Source organism: Hemitrygon akajei, chromosome 3, assembly GCF_048418815.1.
Source record: "Hemitrygon akajei chromosome 3, sHemAka1.3, whole genome shotgun sequence".
NCBI lineage: Eukaryota > Metazoa > Chordata > Chondrichthyes > Myliobatiformes > Dasyatidae > Hemitrygon > Hemitrygon akajei.
The window spans coordinates 59,930,932-59,945,455 of NC_133126.1; positions in this window are offsets into that span (position 1 = coordinate 59,930,932).

The window sequence follows — 14,524 nt, forward strand, 5'->3', positions numbered from 1 at the left end:
GCAAGGCCCCTCAATTAAGGAAGAGCTTTCTAGCTACCTCTGCTCAGTCATGATATGAAGATGTCATAGTATCATAGTCCTAATTAGATCATATAGCAATTCCAAAAGCATATATAACACCCAGGTATTTCATACATCTTCTGTGACTGCTCCATCTGCTGTTCAAGGTGATCATTTAGTTTGTTTCAATGTGCAATCTGTTGAAGAGAGGCACAAACAAGATTTCCACCATTGCTATTAAAGGTCTTGGGTTTGCTCCCATATAGATCAAGAATGTGTATAATCTCTCCCATCGATTTAATGCTTGAAGTCGAGGTCGATGCTACTAAATCTATTGTGCATCTAAAACTAATAAATATTTTTGAAGTGATGATGCCCAGAATTTCTCACGTGTAGGATAACCAGCTGCAATGTGACTTATCTCCTGTGATTTCTAAATATGATGCCTGGACCACAATGCATATTGTGATTCTGAGCCTGGATGGTGACATCAGCAGCTTCTGAACTCCAATGAATACTGCAGCATAAGAGAACTACAATACTAGTTCATCTGGCTGCAACTTTGTTAGCAGGAAGCAAAGAAAGTCACCGATTTGCTTTGATGAACAAGATGCCTGTGACCTGTTTGATATGCTTGTGAACTGACATTGTTGAACTTGTAATGACCTGGAAGTAACTAGAACACTAACTAGAGTGCTAGCTTACTGTATGTAAGATACCCTTTTCCTGGAGACTAACTTAAAGCATATAAGCAACCTTGGTCAGGCTGAAAGCAGACTTTGTCTTCAGCAAACTTTCCAGTCAGCATTTCCCAAATTCCTGAAAATTTCAAGGAGGGAGCAACATTCCTTCCAATGTTCTTGTCTGAGTTGAAGTTTCAGCCATCAAAACTGAAGCTGCTCCCGTTTAAGGATTCATTTCTTGAAAGGTCAGGATAGAGTTTTAATTTCCAGTACAAATAAGAGACTGAGTGCTACACAGTGACTATGCATAAAATAGCACATTGCTTGGGGAGTTATTAACGTGCGAGATAATGTACTTGAAGTAAATAGAAAGTCTTAAGTGCAGGCAACACTCTAAAGGTAAATCACAGGCTAAAATCTTCTCTGCAAATTAAGAGGTACTAGTCTTTAATGAAGGTGATAATTGACCCAGTCTCTGAGCTTCCATTCAGTACATGTTTGATTCCCTTGTATTAAATGGGGGAATGTGCTAGTGAGTAATTAGCTGTTAATCTTTTGTTTGATGCACAGCACAATGTTTTGAATTTACTTTTGCCTTCTGACATAATTTATTCAAGTTTCCATCTTAACAGTTATCCAAATGTGTTTTTCTCAGTGTTGCTATTTAGAATTTTAAAAATAAGTATTTAACTTTGTCTACATTTAATTGGGATGTTTTTTATTATGCTACATTTCTTGTTTCAATTTATTGCAAGGTCACTAAAAGTGTCACTTGCCAATATATTTCATAATTGGCACAGAAGAGAAACAGCACCGATTCCATTTTACCTTTTGCTAGTAATAACATGCACCCTTTTTTTGCATTAGTGGCAGCCCCATTAGTGTGAACTCCAAGCACTATAATACATTCCAGCCCCATATAAAACAGAAAATGATAGAAAAGCTCAGCAGATTCTGCAGTGTAAAGTGAGAGAGAACAATCAGTGAGCTGCATTTTATACAAAAAGTGGTGGGCTGGGATTGGATTCCCTATAAACGTCTAAAATTCTGAACCTAATCTGATCTATGTGTGCTGGATTTTCATTGATGCGATGCTCTACTCAGGCTGCCAGAGTTATTTAAATAAATAGACCTTGCTTATTGAGGACAGTGTGACCGTGTGACACAATTACAGAGGTAGTGTTGGTATTCCAAACGACTCACCTCCAACTGCTTGTGATTGGTTATAATGAACACAGGTCAAGCTACAGGAGACCTTATCACTACCAGGAGATGATTTGATAATCTATATTGTCTCTAACAAAAATATAAAACATGGATCACTACAGAGGATGCCAGTGCTTCGGCCCACAATGTCATGACAACCTTTCAACCTACTCTAAGATAAATCTTACCCTTATCTCCTACATAGCCCTCCTTTCCTCTATCATTCATGTGCTGAAGAGTCACTAAAATATTCTACATCGATCTATCACTGCCATGACCTCTGGCAGCGTATTTCACACACCCACCAGTCTCTGTGTAAAAACTTACCTCTGATATCACCCCTATACCTTTCTCCAAATACCTTCAAAATAAAACACAGAATATTAAAGCACAGTATGGGCTAACTGCCTCTGATTTTACCTGCTCTGCAGGTCTAACGGCTGATAGTTGTACTCATTGAATCGTGAATGATCCAACAGATGAAGGAAGAAGGGAAGTTTGGAAAGAGGTTTGGTACACATTTCCCTGAAAGTGTTGTGGAACAGGTGTGCTTCATTCCATCAAGCTCCCCGCCTTTTGACCGCACAATCAATCACACCTGAAAATGGATTCAAAACAAGAGAAATCACCCTGAGATCAGAGCACCATCATGATTAAGGATCAGAATCTTTGTGTGCAGGGTTGATCACAAACATATTGTCACTGGTCAAGGTAATATCATCAGTGCACAATTGAGTGTTCACATTTATATTGGTCCAACAGCTTTTTTTTGATTAGTTGTCTGTTGTGCAGGCCGCTAGCCTCCACTGGGCTGTGGCCAACTGGATAGCTGAGTGGAGACTGCCCCAAACACTATGTAGACAGATGGGGAGAAAACTATCCACTAGACTACCTGAACATCAGCTAGCCATAAGAAGACACAATCCTCTGTCAAGAAGGACACAAGTTCATCTGGGAAACTACAAAATTTCTGGCAGAAGCACAAAACAAGAAATCAAGAGAACTCTTTGAAGCTTGGTTTTCAAAGGAAGACTCTATTAACAAGCTTATTGAATTGGATGCAATTTATGAACCTGTATGTCTGCTTGATAGGACTGAGGGGTAAGCCATGAACACTCAGGGAACCAAGGCTCACAATGATCGATAACCAATGATACGGGCCAGCAGAGATCACTCAGCTATCCGGTTGGCCAGGACTGAGTGGAGACCAGCGGCCAGCACGTTAGCCAACCAATCAAAACAACAAGTCAGACCAATATAAACATGAGTACTTGGCAGAAACAGCACTCAATTGCACACTGATGTCACCTCGACTGGTGATGAAACATTTGCAACCTAACCTCTAGCCTCGGCGAACAACCATACAAACAAGCATCCAACCCGAGCTACCAATCTTTCGAACTGATCAGGATCTATCTTCCCTGGAGCAGATCCTCTGCCTGACTCTAATGATCTCCATCCACCTGCTTAAACGTTCACTCCAATTGTCATTTAGGTCACTATTTTGACTTCTTCTCCTGGACTCCCTGGGTGTGAGAATTCAAGGACCACCCAGCTCTGGGATCAAAACCCCTTCAAGGTGGTGGATCAGGCTTGTTAACTTTTTTCAAGCCTCCTTGTTGACTGGAAGAAAAACCTGCCAATGAGGGTTTCATCAAATTAAGAAACTATCAACATGTACAGTCAAATTGAGAATGCATTATCTTGGGGGGGGGGGGGGGGGGTGGTGTACCTAAACTTCCAGGTGTCAGGTTTGAAACTTTTCTCCATCTCCTGTAATCAGCCTTGACCTGCAAATATCCATACTGAACAGGCACACAGAAGTTAAGCAAACATAGGAGCCAAGATAGTGAGTTGGTGTACTAGGTTGGGAAGGAAAGGTTGGGCTGGGGTAGCAGTAGGGGGAAACGTAGTGGGGAAAGAAGAAGGCAAAATATGTTGCAGGCAAGGGACATTAAATTAAATGCATAATAGTTGATGGACCCAGTTATATGAAAACATTTGCAGTATTGATATGGGTTCTCAAAAGGCCGAGCAGCATCTGATCAAAGGATAAGGTGATTGTGCTTCAGCTTCCATGCAGAATGAGACAGGGCAACGAATTGAAGTGGCAGGCATCACACTTCAGACTGAAAAGAGGTGTTCCACAAAGTGGGCACCCCAATCAGCATTTTTTACCCTGAATGGTTAAGATGGCTATGTCATGAACAACCAAAACTGTACATTAGAGCACATTGTCAGGAAAAGCTGTTTGGGAACTATAAGCAATTGGAAAAGAGAAGGTAAACATTTAGGCATCACGTCTCCATTATTTGTATAAGGAGATGCATTGTGAACAGACAAATATGTTAGATGTAAGTGAATAAAGGAAGAGGGTGGTGTGGACAATCAGTATTTATTTATCGCTATCTGTAAAGTTGATGACAGTTATTTATTGCAATAACTTTCCAAAAGAAAGTAGGCTGACATGACAGGCTAGCAATGCTCATGCATAAAGCCCTTCTTTGCAATTCTACACATATTATCTTTATTAAGGAAACAACAATCCGTGCGCATATGATAATGATCCCTCTCCTAGCAAACTGAAATCAAAGCAGTGTAGATATTTCACTTTCCTTCATGACCCCATCATGTTCTGCACACACATGGCCTGTGTGAGCACCTACATTCCATGATATATATCAAACCAACATCTTCAAAGTGGGAAAGGTCACCAGCACATTTCAGAGGCAAGACAATTTACAGGTTAATAAATGCAGTTCCCTGCACCAGCATCATGTCTAGCTCTGACTCTGAAAAGCTTTCTGAGTAAAGTGTGGATTTGGAAAAAAAAACTGTGTTTATCTTATTATAGTGCATGTGTAAGGTGTTACAAATTGAACTATATAAGATTTTCTAAACTCAGTATTTCAAGGATGGATAAACTCAAGGGATACCGAGAGAGCAGGTTCACTTTTCTCTGCAGCAATTTACACTCAGACAAGCTGTAGAACAAAGCCCAAGCTAGCTGACTTGTCTGGTCTGCTTCCAATAAAGGTCTTTATGATGGCATGTCAGCAAAAAGAGTGGCCACGAGGCAGGGCACCAGTTCTAAGCAATGAACCTGTCCACTTTTCACATTGAACATACTGAAAACAAATAGTGTAGTCATTGGATTACATTATATTAATTTGAATAGATTTATAAATTAACAACCTGAGAAGGAAGCATCCTAAAAATTTATATCTTCACCAATCCATACTTTAATGTACTTTTTTGGATCTTCTTTGCCCTTTCTTCTCATCAGACAATGATTAAGTTAAAAAAAGAATCAGAACCCTTTGCTGGCTCAGAGGAATTATGCAGAGTAGCTTGGGCAAAGTTTGCTAAAGGCTCACAGGATCCATTATCAGTTTGTCCCATGGTAACTGAGTTCAGCCACTGTGACTTCTAATTGGCCTCCTCACTGCTGAGTTACTGAAGGGAAAACATTAGGCTTCCAATTCAGAATGACACAGTTGTTATTGAGTGTACATGTTTGTGAAACCTTAAGTCCTGTGGAGCAGAGCCAACTAAGGAGCTCTGCTGGTCAGTTATTCAGATGTCAAGATCAATCCCAGTCAATCAGAGGCCCCAGGATTGAGTCAGTATTCCCACTCTTTCAGATCTCAGCAGAAATAAAGTGTGCATGCATCAGAACTCCCTGACTGAGTCATATTCCACAATTACAACTGTAATGAAATGAAATATAAGAAATAAAGAAATCTTCACTTAAAATTTGCATTCTGAATGTTAGAGAAGTTTTCTAGGCTTGATAATCATCTATTAATGTTTTCTAAAGGAAAATCTGTATCTGAATTTTAACCACCACAGATACTTAATTACTACAAACATACAAATTAGGAGCAGAAGTAAGACATATCAACCCTCAAGCCATTTAATAAAAACATTGTTTGAATGATTATAACTCCCACTCCACATTCCCATCCACCCACAGTAACATTTCATCCTCTTGCTTATCAAGAACCTGTCTAACTCTACATTAACAATGTTACCACTTGCCCTGACAGCCCCCTATGCACATGCACTCACAGTTACCATCGCAAACATCAGATCAGCCTTCTGGAGAGAGAAGCCACAGAAAGCATCTGGCCTAGATGGAGTCTCCAACTGTGTCCTACGATTCACGTGCTGATCAGCTGACAGGGTGCTTGTAGACATATTTATCCTCTCCCTCAGTATTCTGAGGTTCCCACCTACCTGACGGAGACAACTATCATCCTGGTACCAAAAAAAAAAGGTAATGTGCCTTAAAGACTACTGACAGTGGCTGTGACATCCATTGTCATGAAGTGCTTTGGGAGCCCAGTCAAGACACACATAATCTCACAATAGTCTGAAAATGTGATCCTACCAAGCAGTGTTAGCGTGGCTTCAGGAAGAGGAAATCACATCTAACAAATTGATTAGAGACTGTTGAGGAAGAATCCGTTAGTATGGATGGAGAAGAACCATTTAGTAATATATCTTCTGAATTTCAAAATGTGTTCAACAAGATACCTCTAATAATGTTACTTGCAAAATAACATCTGGGGGGAATATAGTGGCATCGAAAGAGGACTGGGTAACCAAAAGCAGGGATGAGAGAAATAAAGAGATCATTTTCAAATTGGTAACCTACAACCAATTAGGATGCTACCAGGATGAGTGCTTAGACCACAGCTGTTTACAAGATAAACATTTTCAAAAAATTAAACAAATACACCATGGCCAACTTAGTATACTTTGCAAAGCTAGTGTACAGATGCTGCAAGTAATCAGAGAAGGAAGTAAAAAGTATTTTCCTCCCCACCACCCCGCAAAAGGAATTGGAGTATAGAGGTAGGGATGTCTTCCTAAAACAATACAATTCATTAGTGAGACCATATCTAATTGTGTATAACTTTGGACCCCTTATTTATGAAAGGCTTTCTAACATTACAGACAGTTCAGAGAAAGTTCAGGCTGATTCTGGCTGTAAAGGGTTTGACATTTGAGGGAAGGTTAAATAGATTAGATCTGTACTCATTTAGCTGAAAGAGGGGCAACATTGAAGTATGTAAGACTCTTCACAGGGAAATAGTGGGAGTATGTTTCTCCTCATGGAAGATTCCAGAACCAGGATGCATAATCTTAAAATATGGGGATGGCCATTTAAGTTTGAAGTAAGGAAAATTTATTTTCCCAGAGAGTTGTGAATCTTTGGAATTCCTTGCCCCAGAAAGCTGTGGATGGCTAATTCTTCAATGTTTTCAAATCTGAAATAGATAAATTTTAATCAGTTAAGTAATCAAGGGTTATGAATGCAGGAGGGTGGACTTAAGGAAAGGTGGATCAGGCTATTGATTGTCAGAGCAGGATCCACATGACAAATGATCTACTGTTCCTAAATCCTATGGACATATGGTCTGAACTGCTTTCAGTACATCTAAACCATTCCTTAAATAGTGATTCCAATACTGTACACAATACCCCAGAGGTGATCTCACCCAGGAGCTGTATATCTGAAGCATAACCCCTCTACTTTTGTATTCAGTTCTCTTTGCAATCAACAGGAATGTTCTATTAGTTTTCCTGTTAGCTTTTCAGTCTAAAGCCGGCCGGTGGTGCAGTAGCATCTGCACCGGACTTCTGAGGTGAGTGGTTCTGGGTTCAAATCCAGTCAGCTCCTTCAATGCTTTCCATCCATGCTGGGTTGAGCATTGGACTAGCAACTGGGCCTCGTGAAAAACAGACATATGTTAAAGAAACAGCAAGGTTGCCTTCCAACGAGCCACAATGCACAGAGAGGAACTCAACAACAACTTTCAGTCTAAATTATCTCGGCCTAAAACGTTGACTGTCTATTTCCCTCCACAAATGAATTCCTCCAGCATCTTGTTTTCTCCTTAATTAATTGCAGGTCATTCTAAAGTCACTGCTGGAAAATTTGTTTTAATTCACTGTGTCTTTTGTCAGGCTTTATCATCCATTTTGAAAACCTTGTCCAATATTCAGGTCTGTTGAGCTTTCATACCTCAGAGCATGGCAGATCTGTGTACAGCTATTTTTTTTTTTAATTTCAAGTTATGATTATTTATTTAATGGATTTAAAAGAAGCCACACTGAGGTGAACTGGGGAATGGAGTGGAGAAAAAAGCAGGAAAAATCAACCACTTTTGGAAAATGTCCAGCAGTAGAAGAGTATTTCCAGCATTTTTAGAATTTCAGATTTGCAGCAATTGCAGTGTTTTGTATCTCACAGCTCTGACATTGACTGATTCTTCCTCTCCTCTTTCCTCTTTCAGCTGCTTCTGCCTGCACTTCCTCAAGGATGAGCTGTGCACAACAAGCCTGTGTTATTCACTCTCTCTCAGTCTCCTTCTTTTTCATGCCTATTCCATCCATCCACCCCTCTCTACAAATTAATGCATGCTTGATTTATAACCTTTTCCATTTCTGGTGATAGGTTGAATATTTTTGGGCCCTGTGAAATTTCCTGCACTTCAAGTTGTTTGTGCTGGAGGAGAAGGACTTACTTTGTTCATTGGTCAAATGTTCAAGGTTGTCGTTTCCCATCATTTTAATAATCATTTCAAATCAGCCTGGGGCACCCATCAGCAGTGCCAATTTGACAATGAAAATGCATTCACAACAGTGGAAAATGGAGAATTACTTGTCATTCTCATCGCTTATTGAGCCTGGTACTTATGAGTGTCATTTTTAGTTGCCTGTTGAGTTTTGAACCAGGTTCTGAGACTGATAATGCCAGGCCCAGAAAACCGTAATTTGTCAGCCAAATCAACATGAACAAAGTCACTCAAGCTTGTGGGAAAGGCTTTGCAATTGCCTTTCAGACTAAGTCAGGAGACAGTTAACATGAAATAGATCAAACTGTCCAGCAGGTGGGGGGAGGAGAGCAAGGCTACTGGAGAGGAGGGAAATTCAGAAGAGTGGAGGTCCAAGAAATCCTGAGTAGCTGACTGGACATAGGAATAATCAAGAGGTGTGACAGAATGGTGGGGCAATGTGGACAAATTTGGGAAGGAGGGTTTGGGTGAACACATCAAAGAAGGGAGAGGCATGAGAAAGGGAATGTGAGAAACTGGAACTCAGAAGGATTGGCATCAGGATCAATGTCAGCCCTTGGATTTGGGAGAGAGATCAGGAGTGTTGACAGGGACTTCATTGGAACAGGAGACAGCATGAAAATTTGATCATGTATTTTACTGACATCCTGTGGATTTATTCCCCCAGTTGTTTTCTGTAATGGCCATTCCATATACTTGGTTTCCATGATTGAAATTCACCTGCATTACTCCAAGAAGAGCATTGCAGAAGGAAAAAAAGACTGAAACATGTGCTTCTGATCGAGAAACTATGAGGGTCTCTAACATGCAACTCTTTGATCTGGAAATAATCACCAACACAATTTATTCTGGGTTAAATCTATTTTCAGCTTTAGTGTATAAAAAGGAACAATGGAGTAAATTTCTCCAAGATAATATATATACTCTTTTACTATATCTGAAGTGTAGGAGCATATTGACTAATAATTAAAATGCTGCAATGAAATTAATTGGACCATCAGTCAGTTAATCAGATCCTTTGGGAAGCTTTCTACATTAACAGGTTTTACGTTCAAATTAAGGGCAACGAGAAACACAGGAAAGTTTATAATATCAGCAACTTACTAGACTTCTTAGCAATTGAGAGAGGCAGATGAAATGTAGCAGGAGACTCATCCATAAGTCTCAAGTTCAAGTCCAGCTTGGTACAATTTTAAACTGGAAATGCCTGAGGAATATTATGTCAATGACAACCTGAGTCTCAGCCAACTTTGACTGGAGCGTATTAGACATGAACAAACGCCTGTGTATACTTGGATGTTTACTGGGCCAAAATAGATTCAACAACAATAAAAGGTATTGGGAAGTGACAGGGGCACAAAGGAAGCCCTTCAAATGAAGAAGTGATACTCTGAGCCTCTGGAAAAAGCCTCTAATCTCAGGATTTCCACCTGGCTGTTGAGATTCATCCTTCTGGGTCCTGAGTAAAATTCTTTGAGATTATGCTGTGCCCCTGCTTCTAGAAACCAAGTAACAACTCTTTGGTTGTGAAAAGTGTGTTGGCTCCAATTTAGAAATGTCATTATAGGGTTACAGTCTTTTGAGGACTCACAAGCACTCACTGGTGATCTTGCCAATCTCTTTGGTTCAACTATAGAAGGAACCCAGATGCCAGAAAAATTGCAGTCCTTGAATAGAGGGAGATGCGAAGCCTGTTCATTATATTCCATGTCTGAACAGTTCAAAATGAGGGAAAATAATGAAGAGGCAGAGCTAAGAGGTTACAGCACCCAAGGGCAACTCCTTTGCTTGCATCTTTGAAAACAGTTCTATTTCCACCTTTAATATCTCTAGTTTTCCTTTTCAGGGTTCTTTTGAAGACCCTGACCTGGAGTTACACGCTGACTCTGGTTCTTTGCGGGAATGGGACGTGCTCTCAGGGTTCCACAATCGGCCGCTATTCAGCATGCCACAGTCTCGGCCTAAGATTTCGGGACGGATACAGAAGCCTGGGATCTCGAGTAACTGGAGACGGGCGGTTCAAGGGTCAGTGTCGCTACAGGAGAGCCGTGTGTCGTTGGGGGAGTTGGAACCTCTGCTGTGAGCCTGGGGACCCGGGATCCTTGCAATCTTCAGGCACAGAGCTCAAGAAAAGCAACGTAATGGACTTTTAACATCATAAACCAACGAGTTGTTTGTTATGTCTCCCCGCTCGTTGGAAAATGGAGTCACCTCTTTCTCCCTTATTATATGTTGAAAAATCGAGTGAATAATGTAGTCTTTGGGGTAACTGCAGGTCTGTGTCTTTGCTATAGCTTTGCTAACACTTGAGTGCTGGTAGCAAGTATTTTTGCCGGTAAGGGGAGGGGGATTGTTGCTCGCTGCTGCTAATGTGCAGAAGGGAGGGCAGCTGGGTGGAGCTTTGGGGTTCTAACTTTAACTGTCATTCATTCTTGGGGCACTCCTCTGTTTTCGTGAATGGTTGCAAAGAAAAATCATTTCAGGATATATATTGTATACATTTCTCTGACATTAAATTGTACTTTTGAACCTTTGAAATACAATAAATAAAATAGAGATCATTTGGAATATGTAACTTGCCACCACGTGGAGAAGTGAAGCTACATATTAGAAGCGAGAAAAGGGCATAAATCAGAATAACATTGAAAATGCTTTGAAAGGAGTGGAGAAAGTAGAAGAAACACCAACATTGGCCTATTGGACTAATTGGTCTGTTTCTCAACTCTACTTTGTTCACTTATTCTAAAATCTCAATTATGAACTAAAAGGATTGGTACAATAGAGCTGCTTTAAGTGTCTGCCAAAATTAGTATAAATTGGACAGGAACTTCCAATGGCTGTAAGTATAATTTTCCACCATTTGTAGTCATCATTTGTGTGCATGTTTGACCTTCTTAATAGATAACCGTAAGCCTGCTCATCATTCATTATGTGGTTGATTATTAGAAACTATAATCTTGCATATATTTCACACAAAGCTCTATGTGGAAAAGTCTAAGAATAATATTTAATGGTATCATTGCAGAATACTTCTATTTGCCTTGCAAGACTAATCCCTGAACCTAGGCCATAGACTCGTACCACAACCTTCATAAGTGTTGTACCCTCTTAAAAATTAAGAAGATTTTTATTTGAAATTTCACTTGGATCTATAATGACACTGGTGATGGAGTTGAGCTGCAGGTGGTGCTGTGAATCAGTGAAGACACACAGCATACTAATACATTAACATCCCTACCATTGCAATGCAATTCAAAATTCAAGATTATTGTCGGAGAACAAAATAATTGTTACTCCAGATCTAATGCAGCATAAAAGAAACATAATAAGACAAAGAACACAATAATAAAAATAAACACAATAAATATAAATACATAAGATAGCTTATATCCATAAAGTGACGCTAGGCATAGGAGGTTTGTATGTAAAGCCTTGTTAAAGAACATTAGTAATCTTGAACAAAAGATGCATTATTGTGGTTTCTTCACAGTCATTATTTTACTTAATCTTTCATGTATGAATTAATTTCATGGGACTCATGCATTGCCATAAATCCTAATACACTTGTTAAAAACCAGCATTAAAAGGAACAAAATGGCTGTGAGAGCAGCTAATTTTGAAAAATTTTAAGAGAAAAAAAATCTAAAATGCAGTTCTCTGCCCCTCACATTCACACATCCTTTTATTTTCACTTTATTTGTCACTGGCTAAGACATAGGCCAGTGAAGCGGGGGCCAATCTTGTGCTTTGTATATAGGCAAAGGAATATGGGTGCAGGTGCAGATCTCCTCAGTGGAGTTTTAAGTGAAATCAAAGATAAAGTTGATATTCTTTTCAGACATCATCAAATCATCAAATGGAGGACAACACACAAAATGCTGGAGGAACTCTGCAGGTCAGGCAGCATGTCTGGAAAGGAATGAAGAGTTAAAGTCTTGGGCCCAGACTTTATCAAGAGTCCTTCATTAGTTTTCCTGTTTCCTGAGGACAAAATTGAAAAGGGTGAATACAGGACTGAAGATGTTGCATTTAAATATGCACAGTATATGGCAAAAGATAGATGAACTTGCAACACAGTAACAGTTTGGCAGGTATGATGTTGTAGGCATCACTGAATCATAGCTGGAAAAAAGTTTATAGCTGGGAGCTTAATGTCCAAGGATTCACATTGTGTCACATCGAAAGGACAGGCTGAAAGGTAAGGGGGTGACATTGCTCTGTTGGTAAAAAAAAATGAAATCAAATCATTAGAAAGACGCGACATAGAGTTGGAAGGTGTTGAATCATCATGGATAGAGCTAATGAATTGCAAAGGTAAAAAGTTGTATACAGACCCCCCAAACAATAGACAATAGGTGCAGGAGTAGGCCATTCGGCCCATCAAGCCAGCACCGCCATTCAATGTGATCATGGCTGATCATCTGCAATTAGTACCCCATTCCTGCCTTCTCCCCATATCCCTTGACTCCGCTATCTTTAAGAGCTCTATCTAACTCTTTCTTGAAAGCATCCAGAGAATTGGCCTCCATTGCTTTCTGAGGCAGAGCATTCCATACATCCACAACTCTCTGGGTGAAAAAGTTTTTCCAGAACTCCGTTCTAAATGGCCTACCCCTTATTCTTAAACTGTGGCCTTTGGTTCTGGACTCCCCCAACATCGGGAACATGTTTCCTGCCTCTAGCGTGTCCAATCCCTTAATAATCTTAAAAGTTTCAATCAGATCCCCTCTCATCCTTCTAAATTCCAGTGTATACAAACCCAGTCACTCCAATCTTTCAACATATGACAGTAGTAAGGATGTGGCCTACAAATTACAATGGGAGATAGAAAATGTAAGCCAAAAGGGAAATGTTAAAACAGTCATGCAGGACTTCAATATGCAGGTAGTTTGTGAAAATCAGATTGGTGCTGGTTTACAGGAGGGGTAATTTCTAGAGAGCCTATGAGATGGCTTTTTAGAGCAGCTCATGGTTGAGCCCATTAGAGGATCAGCTATTCTGGGCTGGATGTTGTGCAATGAAGCAGAATTGATTAGAGAGCTTAAGGTAAAAGAACCCTTAGAGGTTAGTGATTATAATATAATCATATTCACCCTAAAATTTGGGAAGAAGAAACTAAAGTCAGATGTATTGGTATTACAGTGGAGTAAAGGGAATTACAGAGGCATGAGAGAGGAGTTGGCCAGAATTGACTGGTAAAAAAACACTGGCAGGAATGATGGCAGAGCAGCAATGGATGGAATTTCTGGAAGCGTTTTGGTAGGAACATGATATATACATCTGTGAAGAAGTATACTAAGGAAAAATTATAAAATGGTGGCTAACAAGAGAAGTCAAAGCCTACATAAGAGACAAAGAGCACATGTAATAGTACAAAAATTTGTGGGGAGTTGGAGGATTAGGAGGCTTTTAAAAACCAACAGAAGGTGGCTAAAAATGTCATTAAGAAGGTAAAGATGAAATATGAAAGTAAGCTAGCTAATAATATTAAAGGGGATACCAAAAGTTTCTTCAGATACAGAAAGCGTAAAAGAGAGGCTAGAGTAGATATCAGCCTGCTGGAAAACCATTCTGGAGAGGTAGTAATGGGGGACAATGAAATAGCCAATGAACTGAATAAGTATTTTGTATCAGTCTTCACTGTGGAAGACTCTAGCAGTATGGTGGATGTTCCAGGTGTCAGGCAGCATCAAGTGTGTGAAGTTACCATAACTAGTAAGAAGGTTCTTGCAAAACTGAAAGGTCTGAAGGTAGATAAGTCACCTGGACCAGCTGGTGTACACCGCATAAATCAGAAAGAAGTGGCTGAAGAGATTTATAGGCCAGTTTGTCTGACCTCAGTGGTTGGGAAGATGTTGAGTCGATTATTAACAGTGAGATGTCAGGGTACTTGGAGGCACATGATAAGACAGGCTGTAGTAAGCATGGTTTCCTCAAGGGAAAATCTTGCCCGACAAATCTGTTGGAATTCTTTGAAGAAATAACAAGCAGGATTGGCAAAGAAGAATCGGTTGATATCGTGTACTTGGATTTTCAGAAGACTTTGAC